The 15,866-nt window shown below is 42.9% G+C and overlaps 1 pseudogene; it reads right to left on the bottom strand.

Moving 5' to 3' along the window:
* Positions 1-13,586: 13,586 nt before the first annotated feature.
* LOC110570203 lies at positions 13,587-14,394 on the bottom strand (annotated as a pseudogene).
* Positions 14,395-15,866: the final 1,472 nt, after the last annotated feature.

Raw genomic sequence — 15,866 nt, 5'->3', positions numbered from 1 at the left:
GCCATTCATACTCCGGCTTCTTGCCCTCCCACCTGTCACGAATTGGCAGGCTGCAGGCTGAATTCAGTGTGTTTTGCTTCGCCATAAGTGTTTTAGAAAACTCAGACATTTTCACACAAAAATCTGCATATTCACATTGCTCTCTCCAGATGGCCGCAGTACCCACGGCTCCCTGAAGCCTCATGCCTGGCTGCTTCATTCGTTCCTAATACTCTGTCTCCCTGAAATGACATCTTTCCTGTTTCACCCCATCCTCCGAACTGGGAGCTCCAGGAGAATGTGTGTCTCTTTCAGGCATCTGTGTCGCTTTCTGAGCCCAGCGCCGTGCCTGGGGTGGAGAAGCTATCGTGGATGCTTCTCAGCCTGGGCGCCCTTGCGCAGGAGCGGAGAGGGAAGCCGGGGGCCCGGAGGAATGGCCGGGGAGGGGAGAGCAGAGTACTCGCCACGGGAATCCTAGACTCTGTGTGGGAAGCTTTTGTGAAATGACTGTAATAGTGGTGATCCAAACACCAGTCCTTGCTCTGGAGCGAGCTGTTGGGAAAGCCCTCTTGTCTTTGAGTCAAAGCCCATGCAGTACTCCATGGAAACCTGCCACATTATATTAAGTAGCTGACTCCTTCATAAGTGAATTCGTTTCTACTATCACATTTTCTCCTTCATTCACCATCTGTCCCTTTGAGCGTGCGTTCATGGATCCCTTCCAAGACGGTCACAGGTTTTGAAGTGGGATAAATGCACGAAAAAACGCTTCACTACCAGGAGGGCTGTTCTGTTCCCCACCCTCCCCAGTGCCAGCAAGCATGATCTTACCTGATCACTGCTTCTCAGAAGCAGGAAGTTCATGACTCATGGGTGCGACACCGCAACGGACTTTTTAAGGGAGTATGGTCGTACTCTCTTTAAAGAAAATGCCAGTAAAACTGGTTCCACTGTGGTTTACTGTCGGAAAGACCAAAGCCTCCATATTTCCCAACTGTCACTTGGATTCTGGAACATAGTTACAATAATAAGAGATTTAACATGATTGGTGATGCACAGCTAAGTTCAAAAAACAAATCTCCACTTTAATGCAAGTGATTATTTTAGTCCACTTGGAGAATTCTGTAAGTATATTAAATATTCTTGCAGCTCGTTTTTTCTACTTGGGAAAATGTCTAAAGGGAAAAATCAAGAGTCAGGTTATCGTTTCTGGAAGGAAGAAAATTGAACCTCCTGTGGTTGGACTCTTAGACCTGAATCGAGATTCAAAGATGAAATCCATCATTTCTCTCGGTCTCTGATCCTCCTTCCCTCTCTCCCTTTTGCTTTCTCCTCTCTCTCCCTCTCTAAAATATATCTTTCTAACTAAGCATTAAAACATGTATTTGGTAACATTTATGCCACTTAGTTTTATCCTTCGTCAGGTTCCTCTGCTGTAGCTGTGCTCTTTCGTCTTCCTGTGTCACCCTCGATGTGAATGGCCCAATTGCAATGTCCCGGGGTCACTTGGGGGTCACTTGTTTCTGTCCATACTCGGAGTCATTTCAAGGGATTTGCTGTTTGTTTTCTCATGTGACATGTTAATCTCCCCAGAAAAGATGGATATTTTCAAAATTAACAAAGACGGCAGACCATCCCATTTAAAAAAAAAGATTTTATTTATTTATTTGAGAGAGAGAGAGAGAGAGCACAAGCTGCAGGAAGGGCAGAGAGAGAGGGAGAAGCAGATTCCTGGCTGAACGCAGAGCCCGACACCAAATGATGTCAATCCCAGGACCCCGAGATCATGACCTGAGCTGAAATCAGATGCTTAACGACTGAGCCACCCAGGCACCCCCAAGAACATCCCGTTTTTAAGTAGTCAGTCTCATACTTGTTCCGGATCCATGTGTTGTAAACTTCCAAGTTAATTCAACAGGAACAATATTTTGAAATAAGTGAGTTCTTAATCACACAATTCTGAGAAATTTGAATGATTTATCACTTATTTTAATATTCTTTAAGGATATGTTTTTTCATTATGATCCACCTCTCCAGTAATCATTATCATCTTCTTCTTCATCCTCATCCTTATATACCCACTTGCATAGCACCTGTAGCATTTCTAAAAAGCTTTCAGATGCTTAATCTCATGTGATCATCCAAGAACCCTGTGAAGCAGGCGCTGTGATTTCCATTTCTTTCTTTTTTTTTTTAAAGATTTTATTTCTTATTTGACAGAGAGAGACACAACAAAAGAGGGAACACAAGCAGGGGGAGTGGGAGAGGGAGAAGCAGGCTTCCTGCTGAAAAGAGAGCCCGATGTGGGGCTCAATCCCAGGACCCTGGGATCATGACCCGAGCCGAAGGCGGACGCTTAACGACTGAGCCGCTCAGGCGCCCCGTGATTTCCATTTCTTGGAGAAGTTGAGATGCAGCAAGAGAAAGGAATTTATATGGGGCAAATGGCAAGTGGCAGTGCTGAGATTTTTTTTTAAGATTTTATTTATTTATTTGAGAGAGAGAGAGAGCACCAGCAGGAGGAGGGGCAGAGGGGGCAGCAGGCTCCCCACTGAGCAGGGAGCCCAATGTGGGGCTCAATCCCAGGACTCCGGGATCATGACCTGAGCCAAAGGCAGAAGCTTATCCGACTGAGCCACCCAGGCACCCCAGGGCTGAGATTTCAGTGAGCCCTCCTGTGTGCTTCCTTGTATGGTAGAGTGTTGTGATGGATCTATAGATATACAGGTATGTGAATAATACCAAGAGCTCTACACTCAGACTTCCTGGATGTGAATCCTGGTCCTGCCGTTTACCATCCAGGTAGTCTTGGACCAGCTACCTAACCTCTTTGTGCCTCCCTCCTCATCTGTAAAATGGAAATAATGATGTGTACATCATGGGCGCCTGGGTGGCACAGTCAGTTGAGGGTCCGACTCCCGATTTCAGCTCCTGTCATGATCTCAGTGTTGTGAAATTAAGCTCCTCTTTGGGCTCTCCCCGACACCCTGTGCTATAAATAAATAAAATCTAAAAAAAAATAATGTGTACATTGTAGAGTCATTATAAGGTTAAATAAGTTAACACACGTAAAGCACATAAGACTCCGTGGAAAGCACCAAGCTTTTGCCTCTCGTGAAGCTATCACTGTGAGTGAAGGTTCAGCATTGAGTCACTATCCACACCAGAATCATAGGATCTGGTGTCTGTATTTAAGTGACTAGGAAAGAAGAACACTCAGCAGGTATTCTGGATATCAGTTTTCCTTAGCTCTCAGTCAAAATGCCACCTAGGCTAGAAGTAGCAGCACTATGGGATTCAAATGTTTTAAAAGCAACCTCTTTGACCTCAGCCGAAGCAACTTCTTCCTAGAAACATCGCCAAAGGCAAGGGAAGCAAGGGCAAAAATGAACTATTGGGACTTCATCAAGATAAAAAGCTTTTGCAAAGCAAAGGAAACAGTCAACAAAACCAAAAGACAACCGACAGAATGGGAGAAGATATTTGCAAATGACATATCAGATAAAGGGCTAGTATCCAAAATCTATAAAGAACTCATCAAACTCAACACCCAAAGAACAAAGAATCCAATCAAGAAATGGGCAGAAGACATGAACAGACATTTTTCCAAAGAAGACATCCAAATAGCCAACAGACACATGAAAAAGTGCTCAATATCGCTCGGCATCAGGGAAATCCAAATCAAAACCTCAATGAGATACCACCTCACACCAGTCAGAATGGCTAAAACTAACAAGTCAGGAAACGACAGATGTTGGCGGGGATGCGGAGAAAGGGGAACCCTCCTACACTGTTGGTGGGAATGCAAGCTGGTGCAGCCACTCTGGAAAACTGTATGGAGGTTCCTCAAAAAGTTGAAAATAGAGCTACCATATGATCCAGCAATTGCACTACTGGGTATTTACCCCAAAGATACAAAAGTAGGGATCCGAAGGGGTACGTGCACCCCGATGTTTATAGCAGCAATGTCCACAATAGCCAAACTGTGGAAAGAGCCAAGATGTCCATCGACAGATGAATGGATAAAGAAGAGGTGGTATATATATACAATGGAATATTATGCAGCCATCAAAAGGAATGAGATCTTGCCATTTGCAATGACGTGGATGGAACTGGAGGGTATTATGTTGAGTGAAATAAGTCAAACAGAGAAAGACGTGTATCATATGATCTCACTGATATGAGGAATTCTTAATTGTAGGAAACAAACTGAGGGTTGCTGGAGTGGGGGGTGGGGTGGGAGGGATGGGGTGACTGGGTGATAGACACTGGGGAGGGTATGTGCTCTGGTAAGCGCTGTGAATTGTGCAAGACTGTTGAATCTCAGATCTGTACCTCTGAAACAAATAATGCAATATATGTTAAGAAAAAAAAAGAAGAAGAAGGTAGCGGGAGGGGAAGAATGAAGCGGGGGAAATCGGAGGGGTAGACGAACCATGAGAGACGATGGACTCTGAAAAACAAACAGGGTTCTAGAGGGGAGGGGGGTGGGAGGATGGGTTAGCCTGGTGGTGGGTATTGAGGAGGGCACATTCTGCATGGAGCACTGGGTGTTATGCACAAACAATGAATCATGGAACACTTCATCTAAAACTGATGATGTAATGTATGGGGATTAACATAAGAATAAAAAAAAATTTTTTAGGGACGCCTGGGTGGCTCAGTCGGTTAACCGTCTGCCTTCGGCTCAGGTCATGATCCCAGGGTCCTGGGATCGAGTCCCGCATCGGGCTCCCTGCTCCGCAGGGAGCCTGCTTCTCCCTCTCCCTCTGTCTCTGTCTCTCATGAATAAATAAATAAAATCTTTAAAAAAAAAAAAAAATTTTTTTAAATTTAAAAAAAAAAGCAAAAAAAAAAAGCTAGTGAGAGTATCCTGTCAATTGTTCGTGGAAATAGCGCGTAGAGTAGATGGAAAGAGGGTCCATTACCACAGGGCTCTTATCTCTTCCAAGGTTAAGAAGCTCTGTCTCTCCTAGAATCATCATTAGTCAGTGAAATAAAGGGCGACAATAGCTTACAGTTCCACTTCGATCTTCCCACCAAAAAAAAAAAAAAAATAAGTTTAATCTGATAAGCCAAAATGCTAACATATTTCAAAGCTTCCATTACATAATTCAAAGAGAGTTTAGGAGCTTTCTTTATTTCTCTTAAATTATTCATAACATAAGTCTTTGAAATATTTAAACCCTTTTCTCAGGGCACCTGGGTGGCTCAGTCGTTAAGCGTCTGCCTTCGGCTCAGGTCATCATCCCAGGGTCCTGGGATCGAGCCCCACGTCAGGCTCCCTGATCGGCGGGAAGCCGGCTTCTCCCTCTCCTGCTCCCCCTGCTTGTGTTCCCTCTCTCGCTGTCTCTCTATCTCTGTCAAATAAATAAATAAATAAAATCTTAAAAAAAAAATAAAAGTAAACTCTTTTCTCCAGTAGTTACAGGAGAATGCTGATGGAAAGCTCTCTGTGCATGCCTGAAAGAGAACATCGATGCTTGGGGGGCGGTGGGGGGGGGGGGGTGCCGTGTAGGACTGGAGCCTGGAGCAGGCGGGAATGGCCTCCCCATGGAACCTTCAAAGGCTTTCATTCTGCCTGCTTTGCTTTCTGGAACTAGGCAGGCTTTGCTTTTGAGATCAAGGTTTTACCAAATGGGATTTATTTTTTCTCATGTTGTTCTCAAGGAAGAGCCTTTAACAAAACACAAGCAAACATGAGAAGAAGTGGAAGCGTCCTCCAACAAGCAAATGAAAAGTCGCTCATTAGCAAAACACCGGGGTGCTACTATCTAGACAGGAGTGGGGCTGGCACCAATTCGGAGCGGAGATGATTCATTACCATGGTTACTGATGCCCGAAATATTACCTCCTGCAATCAGCACACACAAAGATCCTTTAAAGAGAGTGTAAAAATTAGAGCACTGTAAACAATTAGTGCAAATTGCCAACGGGCACGGAGGCTGAACCCACACAATGCGGCTTTCAGGGCATAAAAACGGAGGGGACACACCACTGCTGCAATAGCACATCTTGCTGGAGGGAAAAAAAAGACACTCCTGTTCAGGGAGTGAGCTGAAGGCCCCACCAACGAACATTTCTGAACAAATTTGTTATTAGTCACCCGGACAATGTTTGAAAAAGACCTGACTGGTCATATTCGCATGATCGAGTTCTGGTTCATTAAACCCACAGTCAGTTCTTTTTAAGTCTTTTTTTTTTTTTTTTTAATAAACCTCGTTTTTACACCAGTTTGAAGTTCGCAACCAAATTGAGCAGAAAGCACAGAGATTTCTTTTTTTTTTTAAGATTTTATTTATTTATTTGAGAGAGAGAATGAGAGAGAGAGAGCGAGCACATGAGAGGGGGGAGGGTCAGAGGGAGAAGCAGGCTCCTCGCTGAGCAGGGAGCCTGATGCGGGACTCGATCCAGGGACTCCAGGATCACGACCTGAGCCGAAGGCAGTCGCTTAACCGACTGAGCCACCCAGGCGCCCAGCACAGAGATTTCTAATATACCCCCTCTTCCCACATTTGTACAACCCCCCTCACTATTGACAGAGCGCTACATTTGTTATAATTGATGCACTTACAAAAAAAATTGATGGGGGTGCCTGGGTGGCTTAGTTGGTATAGCGTCTGCCTTTGGCTCACATCATGATCCCAGGGTCCTGGGATCGAGTCCCGTGTTGGTGTGTGGGGGGGGTCCCTGCTCAGCGGGAAGCCTGCTTCTCCCCCTCCCTCTGCCCATCCCCCCTTCTCATCCTCTGTCTCTCTCTCTCAAATAAATAAATAATACCTTTAAAAAAAAAAAGAAAACAAATTGATGAACTTACACTGGCACATTATCACCCAAAGTCCATAGTTCCCATTACTGTTCACTCTGGGTGTTGTACGTGCTATGGTGTTGGGCAAATGTATAAAGACACACACACATGCACCGTTATAGTGCCATACAGAGTATTTTCCCTGCCCTAAAACCATCTGCGCTCTGCCTACTCTTTCCTCCCCAACCCTACTGCCCCGATCCCTGGCAACCACTGATACCTCAACGTCTCTGCAGGTTTGCCTCTTCCAGGATGTCATATAGTTGGAATCATACAGTAGTAGCCTTTTCAGGCTGGCTTCATTCACTTAGTAATATGCCTCTAAGCGTCCTCCATGTCTTTTCATGGCCTGATAGCTCATTTCTGTTTAGTACTAAATAATATTCCATTGTCTAGATGTGCCACCTTATTTGTCCATTCACCTACTGAAGGACAATTTGGTTGCTTCCAGGGTCTGGCAGCTATGCATAAAGCTGCTATAAATATCTGTGTGCAGGTTTTTCTGTGAACGGAAGTTTTTGACTCCTTTAGGTAAAAACCAAGGAGTGCAACTGCTGGATTGTACGGTAAGAGTTTGTTCATTTTGTAAGAAACTGCCCAACTGTCTTCAAAAGTGGCTGCCACCATTTTGCATTCCCACCATCGGCGAGTGAGAGCCCCCCACAGTCAGTTTTCGCAGTGTCTTGGAAAATGCGGTGTTTTCTAACGCTGGAATGGGATTTACAAAGTAATAGGTGCTATTGCTTCTTAGTAACAAGAAAGGAATAAGGAAGTTCAGGGAAAGGGAGTCTGGTTGCTAACTTGCAACAGTTTCCTTTCCAACCACAGTGGATTATTTCACATGTCTTGAAATAGGAAACTAGATTGACTTCCATAAAAAAGCCTTGACGGAGTGGATGAGTCATTCTCGTACATATTTTATTCTATTTAAAGAATGTCAACACCTTGAAGCGATCCATGCGCTCATAAACTCTAGTCCAAACTCAGCAAATCCCAAAGCCCCACCCTGCTTTGCTGAAAATGGCTGCAGTAAAAATGCAATCGTTCAAAAGTCTGATTTCTGTCATGATATTTGAACACATAATGAACTGAAATGTACCTTCTGTGGCATAATTTCTTCATAAAAATGTTGCTAAATCAATTGGTAGTATAAACAGGATAATAATCTGTAAGAAGCAAGTGCTTTTGCATTTTGCAACATAATTTGTGAAGTCAGTTGAAATGTTCATGTTTATCATCTATTCTTTAAAGAAAGAACAGCGATTTATCCATGCTTTATTAGCCACCAGTATGGTCTCAAGTGGATGAGATTTGCTAGTACATACATATATACATTCTATACATACACACACAGAAATATAGAAATATAATGTAATCTCCACCTAAGCGAGGATTTTTTCTTTTTTTTTTGGTTTATATTGTCCATTGTTTTATCCCACCTGAAAAAATGCTAGCACAAAGAAGACTATATCTGTATATAGTCTTCTAATACCGACATTGTCTTCAAATACACACACACACACACACACACACCTGCGTGCATGTATGAATGAATATGAAGGCTCTCACTCTCTTCTTTTGAATTCAAAGAGTTGTTGATAGATCTTTGTGAGTTTTCTTTTTCTGAGGGCCTGAGCTCCATGAAGCTCCATGAAGGCTGAACACTGTTTCATAGTTCTGCATATTCCTAGTCTCATCAGATTCTTGCTCTCAGCTTCTCCAAATTGATTCTGGTCCACTGGGTCCTGGTCTGGCCCTGTGGGCTCCTTCTCCTTTACCCCAGATCTTGTGTCTCCAAACCCAGTTGGAAAGGGCCCTTGCTTCTTCTTTGCTTCACTTTGGTGTACTTCTTTTAACTTCCAAAGACTAACTGAAGATGACATAACTTGTTTTTCCACGGTGCCAGTGGCTGATATTCAATTATATGCAACTAACAGCTCACAGGGAACAAAGTTAGCTGGTAGGTAGGTAGGTAATATCCTTTGCACACTAAGGCATGGTCAACAGAAGCAAGACTGGTCAAAAGCCTGGAGACTGGCTATATCGATGGGCTTACCAACATGGTAGCTCCCCAAGTAGATTTCAGCTGAAGGGACTGATACAGCAGTTATTATACCCTGATTTTTTTTTTCTCTTTAAAAGAATTACATATGTTCCTGAGATAAACAGGGCCTGACTACAGTCATATGTTTGTCTGGACTCTGGGGCAGAGAGGTTAAGGACAGGTATAAGAATTATAACAAGAATTATAACAGGTATAGAAATTATAACAAATATAACAATTATTACAGATACAGGCTGATGGGGGCCTGCTCTGTCTCCCACAAAGTGAGGCTGGGGCTTGGCTTGTGTGGAGCCCCTGTAGGGATCTTCATGTCTCCGTCTCAGTAGAGTATCCAGGACACCTCTGCCTAGTGAAGAAATCTGAGAACAAAGAAAATTCCCAGTCCTACTCTTCTTCCTCAGTAGATAGCATGATGGAGTAGGCAAGAGGGCTGGCTTGCAGCCCATCACAGATGGATTAAACATTTCTGCTCTGCTACTTACTCCCTGCATCATTTTAACCTCTCTGAGTTTGAGTTTCTGTGACTGTCGAATGGCAAAAGTAATCACCCACCTCATAAGCTTGTGAGAAGGATTGGCTGCCAGTGAGTAGAGAGTGTGGAGTCTACAGGAAGCCCCTGGCGATTCTGTTGCAACTCTTCTGTGATATGTTAGAACAGGTTCTCCTATAAAATGTTATGATCATCCTAACAGCTGAATGGACCAGTGCCACGTGGGCTGCCTCCGTTCACTCCTCCTACCCACCCTGAGCAGACCTTAGCACCTTGACCCATCTCCAGTGGCTGACCCAATTCCATGATGCAATAATGTGACACACATATTTTAGTGGAGATTTTATGAAGAGTCGGTAGAGAGGTCTTAGCATCCAACATACAGCAGAAACAATAAAATTCCCCATTAAACACCTCAATTCTTTCTTCGAAAGTTTCCCTTGACTGTAATCAACCTCACATCTTCTCTTTCTCTTGAAACAGATTCTTAAGACTTGGCTTGACCCCATGAGCAACCCAGCCATCCCCTGCAGGCCTGGATCCCACCTACTACCTTTCTGTGTCATGGTAGGAGGTAGACTATAAGTTTACCATCCTACTGCTCAGTGTTTGAATCCTGAATTCCCCAACTTGCCAGGGGGCAAGTTTACTCAACCTCTCTGAGTTTCAGTCTCCCCACCTGTAAACCTTGGATAGTATTACCTGCCTCAGAGGATTATGGGTAAGATCCAGTGCCTGAAACAACACACATCCCCAACAGAGTGACTATTTGGTCCTGATCTGGGCGGAGCTGGATTGGGGGTTCCTGGACCTATCTGACTGGCTTCATTATGAGGGTCAGTTGAAGAGGCCTGCATACCTTCCTCAGAGGTTGGCCCTGCCACACTAGAGCCACATTCCTTCCTGCGTGCCTGGACATGGGGTCTCATTCTCAACACCCTTTGCTTTCCTCAGATAAGAAAAACAGATCAGTGGTTCTCAGCTGGGGCAATCTTATGAAGTCTCCCACCCGTCAGGGACATTTGGCAACGTCTGGAGACATTTTTGGCCGTCACAACTGGGGTTGGGTGGGGTGCCACCTGCATCTGGTGGGTGAGACCAGGGATGCTGCTAAACATCACACAATGGACAACAGGACAACCCCCACAACAAAAAATTATCCAGCCCAAAATGTTGATAGCACTGAGGTAGAAAACTCTGAGAGAAAACTCTGAAGCATGCTGTCTCCAGAATGTATGTGCTCACAGGTATTTTTATTAAGGAGGAAAAAAAGTTGTAGGAGGTAACTATGTAAAAAGTATGCTTGTGGGGCGCCTGGGTGGCTCAGTCAGTTAAGCTTCTGCCTTTGGCTCAGGTCATGATCCCACGGTCCTGGGATCGAGCCCCGCATCGGGCTCCCTGCTCAGCAGCAGAGTCTGCTTCTCCCACTTCCTCTCCCTCTGCCCCAGCTCATGTACTCTCTCTCTCTCTCTCTCTCACTCATTCTCTCAAATAAATAAATAAAAGCTTTTTTAAAAAAAGAAAAAACAACAAAAAAAGTATGTTGGTGGACAAATTCTCTGAAAAGAAAAACAAGAATTGCTACTGGGAGGGTATGATCTCAGACCATTCTCTTCCTATAATGTGGTATGGGCCATAAGTAAAGGAAAGAAATGAATTGTCCCAGAGTGTGGCACAAGATTCAGCTAGTAATTTAAACAAGGTAACCAGCACTTGGAATCTCACTGACCTTCAAACTCTCTCCACTCACCCGGTGGGCCAATTTGTCCACACCCAATGCACTTTGAAAATGCATGAGATAGAATCACACGAAGAGAAATCAACATTTAGAGGGGCAAGAAAATCCATCCATGTGAAAATAATTTAAGTAAGGTTTTTAATATTCATTTAATTTTTACTTCATTGTTCACTAAACCAGAAAATGACAGCAATCGCCATGACTGCTTAGGTCACTTGGGACAAAAAAAATTCTGGTTTGACTGGCTTTTCCTTTTTTAAGTTTTTTTTTTTCCCAGAAACTGTTTTGATCTGCCAAGTTATTAAAAACTGCCAAAGCAATCTATGTGTAAAACAGAACCGAAGCAGAACAGTAGGTCAGAGGGAAAAAAGCAAGCACTTAAAATACCTTCTACATTATCGGACAGATAGTTTCCATAAGGACAAAAGAAAAAAAAAATAGTACATTTATAACGAAATGAAGTGGCTGAACATCAGAAGACCTTAAATTGAGGTGGAAAAAGATTCTGACACATAACACAAAAGGCTAATCAGGGCAAGACATTTAAGTCCTATTCAGTAAAGGCCAAAGAATGGCTTAGCTCCCAAAATACTATTAAAGACCTACTTACAGCCCGCATTTCTGGTTAGCTGGGCATGTGAAACAATAACTGCTCTCTGTCACTGTCAGCACAGTGGGGATGATTTGCATGTGATATACATACAATCTTTTTGCAGGCGGCTTATGGCATTCTCAGGTCCGAACTTTTTAGTTTTTCAAAGAGAAGGATCCATTGACTAACGGTGTGTATTTCTTTCAGATACATTAGTTATGGCAGCTTTTTCTGTTTCTGCCCCTAACCACTGGATATTTGCAAGCTCACAAATTGTCCTTTTGATTTATATATCAACACTCTGATCAATGTAAGGAAAAGTGAAAATCGAACCTTTAATCTTTTAGATGGCTAAGCTAGAATGAGCTGAGTTCCCTACTAGGAAATGCCAAAGTTATGAAATTATAAGCTACATTATTTATGCAAGAGGAATGTGTCTTGACAAAAATCAGCTTTAAGGCAGACTTCTGTAATGGGTACAGATTATTTGATCTGCCCATTCTATCCTGTCTAGTCTTGCTGTCTTGCTGCAATAATCTGTTTATTTATTCATTGATTCATTTATGCTGCACTCCACAAATGTTTCCAGGAAGCACACACATACATATACCACACACACACAGAATACTTAAGGTGATAAAGCTGAGGAAAAAGAATTAAGCCAGGGAGAGATTAGAACATAGAATACATGCCACGTGGTGCTATGAATTTCCAGGGTGGCCTACAAATTTGGTGCCAGGCTTCATAATAGCCCAAGCAAAAAGCACACCCCAATTATTATAAGGTTCACAGAAAAAAAAAAAGTGGATCAGTTGTTTAATGTTTCTTAACTGTGAAACCTGAGAGAAAATTCTCTTATGTCTTATGATGGCAATTTCTTGGGATTTGCTAAATAATTGTAGCACTCATGTTTTCTGTTTCACTTCTTTCTGCACTTATCTGTAGTGTTTTCTTTTTTTTTTAAGATTTTACTTATTTTTGTGAGAGAAAGAGAGAGAGAATACTCATGAGCGGGGGTGGAAAGTGGGCAGAGGGCGAAACAGACTCCCAGTTGAGCAGGGAGCCTGATGCAGGACCCCTGCTTGAGGGCACTTGTCATAGCCCTGTTGTACAGAAACAAAATAAATGTTCATCATTAAGAGAATGGATACATTCTGATATATCCATACATTGACATATAGTACAGCAGTTGAAATAAATGGATGAATCAGATCTACATTATGAACATGGAAAAATCTCAAAAACATTGAATTAAAAAGCAAGTTAGAATATGATACATAGAGGATAATTTACTTGATATAGAAGTTTAAATCTCCTTGAATAATACTGTACAGTGTCTATAGAAACATATAATTAACAAAAACATATAAACATGGGTGGCAAGGGCTCAGAACAACTTCAGGATAGTGATTCCCTCTAGGACAGCAGAGATCAAATACAGTGGTCATGACATTGAACTTCACATGGGGATGCATGGCGGCAGAAGCTTTCACTGTGTCTGTAAGACTTTCTTGGTGGTTTGAGTCTTTCTTTCTTGCTTTCTTTTGGTATATAGAAATAATTTTATTTCATATTGTGGCACAGTAGACATATAAGCAATATTATTTCCTAGAGTGTGCAATGTATAAATTATTCACATTAAAAAAAACAAAACAAAAAATTAAGAACAAGAAACCTTGTACACAGGAGATGTTTAAAAATGTGTACCAAATTTTGAATCTGTTTTTGATAATATACACGACTAGCTTTATAAAACTGAATGAATATGACATGATACACGTTTGAACAAAGTCCACATATGGGTCCACACCAGATGCTTAATTCACTACATGGATAACTGGCTCTTCACTTTGGTCATTGGGATTCCAGGTGCTGAAGCATATGTGGATCTGAAAGATACTTCCAGAAGTACATTTATTTGTTACACTGGCATTTTAAAGATTTCTGTTTCTTCTCTTCTCCTTTAGAGTGAGGAGACCTTTTCTTCCTAAAAGCAAGAAGACCTTCAAGCCTATTTTTTGTTGGAATAGTCTGAGCATAACAAGCTTCTTCTATGGCTAATCCTGTTACTAAATCAACCTTCATCCCTTGATTAATTGCTAATTTTGCCTCTCTCACCACAACAAGTCCCTGAGGTCAAAACTCTTGTGCCAGGTCCAAAACCTTGCAGTGGGCAGCATCCCCCTCCTGGTTCTGTTCTAGAACATGGCTGATCAAGCCCACTGCTTTGGCTTCTTCACCATCAAGCACCCGTGCAGAGAAGATGAGCTGTTTGGCCAGGGACATCCCGATAGCCCATGATGGTCACTGGGCACCCACCGATTTCATTAATCACTGCTTTTATTTTGGAGACAAAGGACCAACTTCACTGGGATTCATTTTGATGCTCTCACTCTCCATAAGGTCCACACCAGCACAGAATGTCTCTGGGACTTTTCTCCTGACTATTATGGTCCACACTTTCTCTCTTTCTCCCTTCCTTCCTCTCTTTCCTTCTTTCTTTCACTCTTAGAGAGGGAGAGAGGTGCGGGGGCAGAGGGAGAGAGATAATCTTAAGCAGGATCCACATTCAGCATTCCAAGCGGGACTGGATCTCATAACCCTGAGATCATGACCTGAGCGGAAATCAAGAGTCAGATGCTTCCCCAACTGAGCCACCCAGGCGCCTCACTGTCCTCACTTTCTTATCAGATTTTAAAGCATCTATAGCTTTTGAGAGCATTTTTATCAGATTTTTACTGAACAAATTTTTGGCATAAGCTCTATTTATTCCAAGCACCACAATTCCTTGGTTCTCCTCCTCCAGGTACCGCACCTGCAGCCCGTCCTTATTTCAGAGCTGTAGCCCCTCATTTGGGCAACCCTCTGTCTGCTGGCACCCAGCCCAGGGGCCCAGATCACAGGGCAGCCTCCACCCAGGGCCAAGCCATGCACGGCAAGCAGCCACTGAGCCAGCCAGCACGACCCGCCTGCAAGGTGCCCAAGGCCCCAGGCGCCGCCATCACCCACCACTGTCTTGTCTGTTTAAGACTTTCTTTACACAAAGATGTGAAACAAATACGACAAACCAATGAACAGTCTAATTTTTGTTGTGGGCATTGGGTGTCTATTATCCTCTTCTCTGAACTTTTCTGTGCATTGAAATCTTTAATATTTAAACATAAAAAATTAAAATAATGAAAGGAAAATTTGAGGACAGAGGTTGAAGGATCTACAATACCATGCCTAGGGTTCTGAACTTTATTCTGTAGATATTAAGAGTGTTTGCACAAACCTAATTTGAAAAAACAAAAAAGAGTGAGCAGAGGGCAGACTCTGGTCAGAGCTGTGCTCTAGAAAGATTATGCTACCAGCCGCATAAAACTTTATTCTCTTGCTCTTTCTATGATACATACTTAATTCCATCCGTAAACTCTGATGTATTCCCTGTCTATTCTCAAAGTTGTCCCACAGGGATTATTGGGGAACCCTCAGTGTCCCATTTCACCACCAGGCTAGATGTTTCTTGACTCAACTATAGATCTGTGGTAGAGAAGATTTTGGTTATTGTAAGGAGTGAATGAGAAAAATAGAGACTGAGGGTGGGGATAAGTTCTGGAATCAAGAAACATCGCTGCTATTAAGAATACCCTAAAGGGAGCAACTTAAAATTAACACTCAAAGCAGAGTTTGTGCGAATGGCATGCCAATTCCCTGGTGGCCCCGCTATTTTAAGTACCTGCTTAGCTACATGTGATTAAGAGGAGCACATCAAATCCAAAAACGCACACATGTCACAATCCCTCACTTGTTCCTCGCTGTTTGGGGAATCATTCCAAAGCATGTCATTACATTTTTCCCGGGAGTAAATTTGCCTGCACAAGAAGCTGTGGGCCACGTCTGCTCCTCTTATCCCATCTGCGTGTGTCCTAAACGAGTGCCTTCAAGGCTAAGCCAGGAATTTCCCATGAATCATGCACTGTTGCTGAGGCAGAGCGTTCTGCAACCTGGCTGTAACTCTGTCTGCAGTGGGTGTATGTCTATTAACATTTCTGCTTCCTCCCCTTATACTGTGGGTCTGGCTACCAAGTGCTTCTTGAAAGAAAGGAAGAAAGAAAGAAAGAAAGAAAGAGAGAGAGAGAGAGAAAGAAAGAAAGAAAGAAAGAAAGAAAGAAAGAAAGAAAGAAAGAAAGAAAGAAAGAAAGAAAGAAAGAA

Source organism: Neomonachus schauinslandi, chromosome 3, assembly GCF_002201575.2.
Source record: "Neomonachus schauinslandi chromosome 3, ASM220157v2, whole genome shotgun sequence".
Lineage (NCBI taxonomy): Eukaryota > Metazoa > Chordata > Mammalia > Carnivora > Phocidae > Neomonachus > Neomonachus schauinslandi.
The sequence above is the reverse complement of the archived record's forward strand: the minus strand, read 5'-3'. Positions and strand labels throughout refer to the sequence as shown.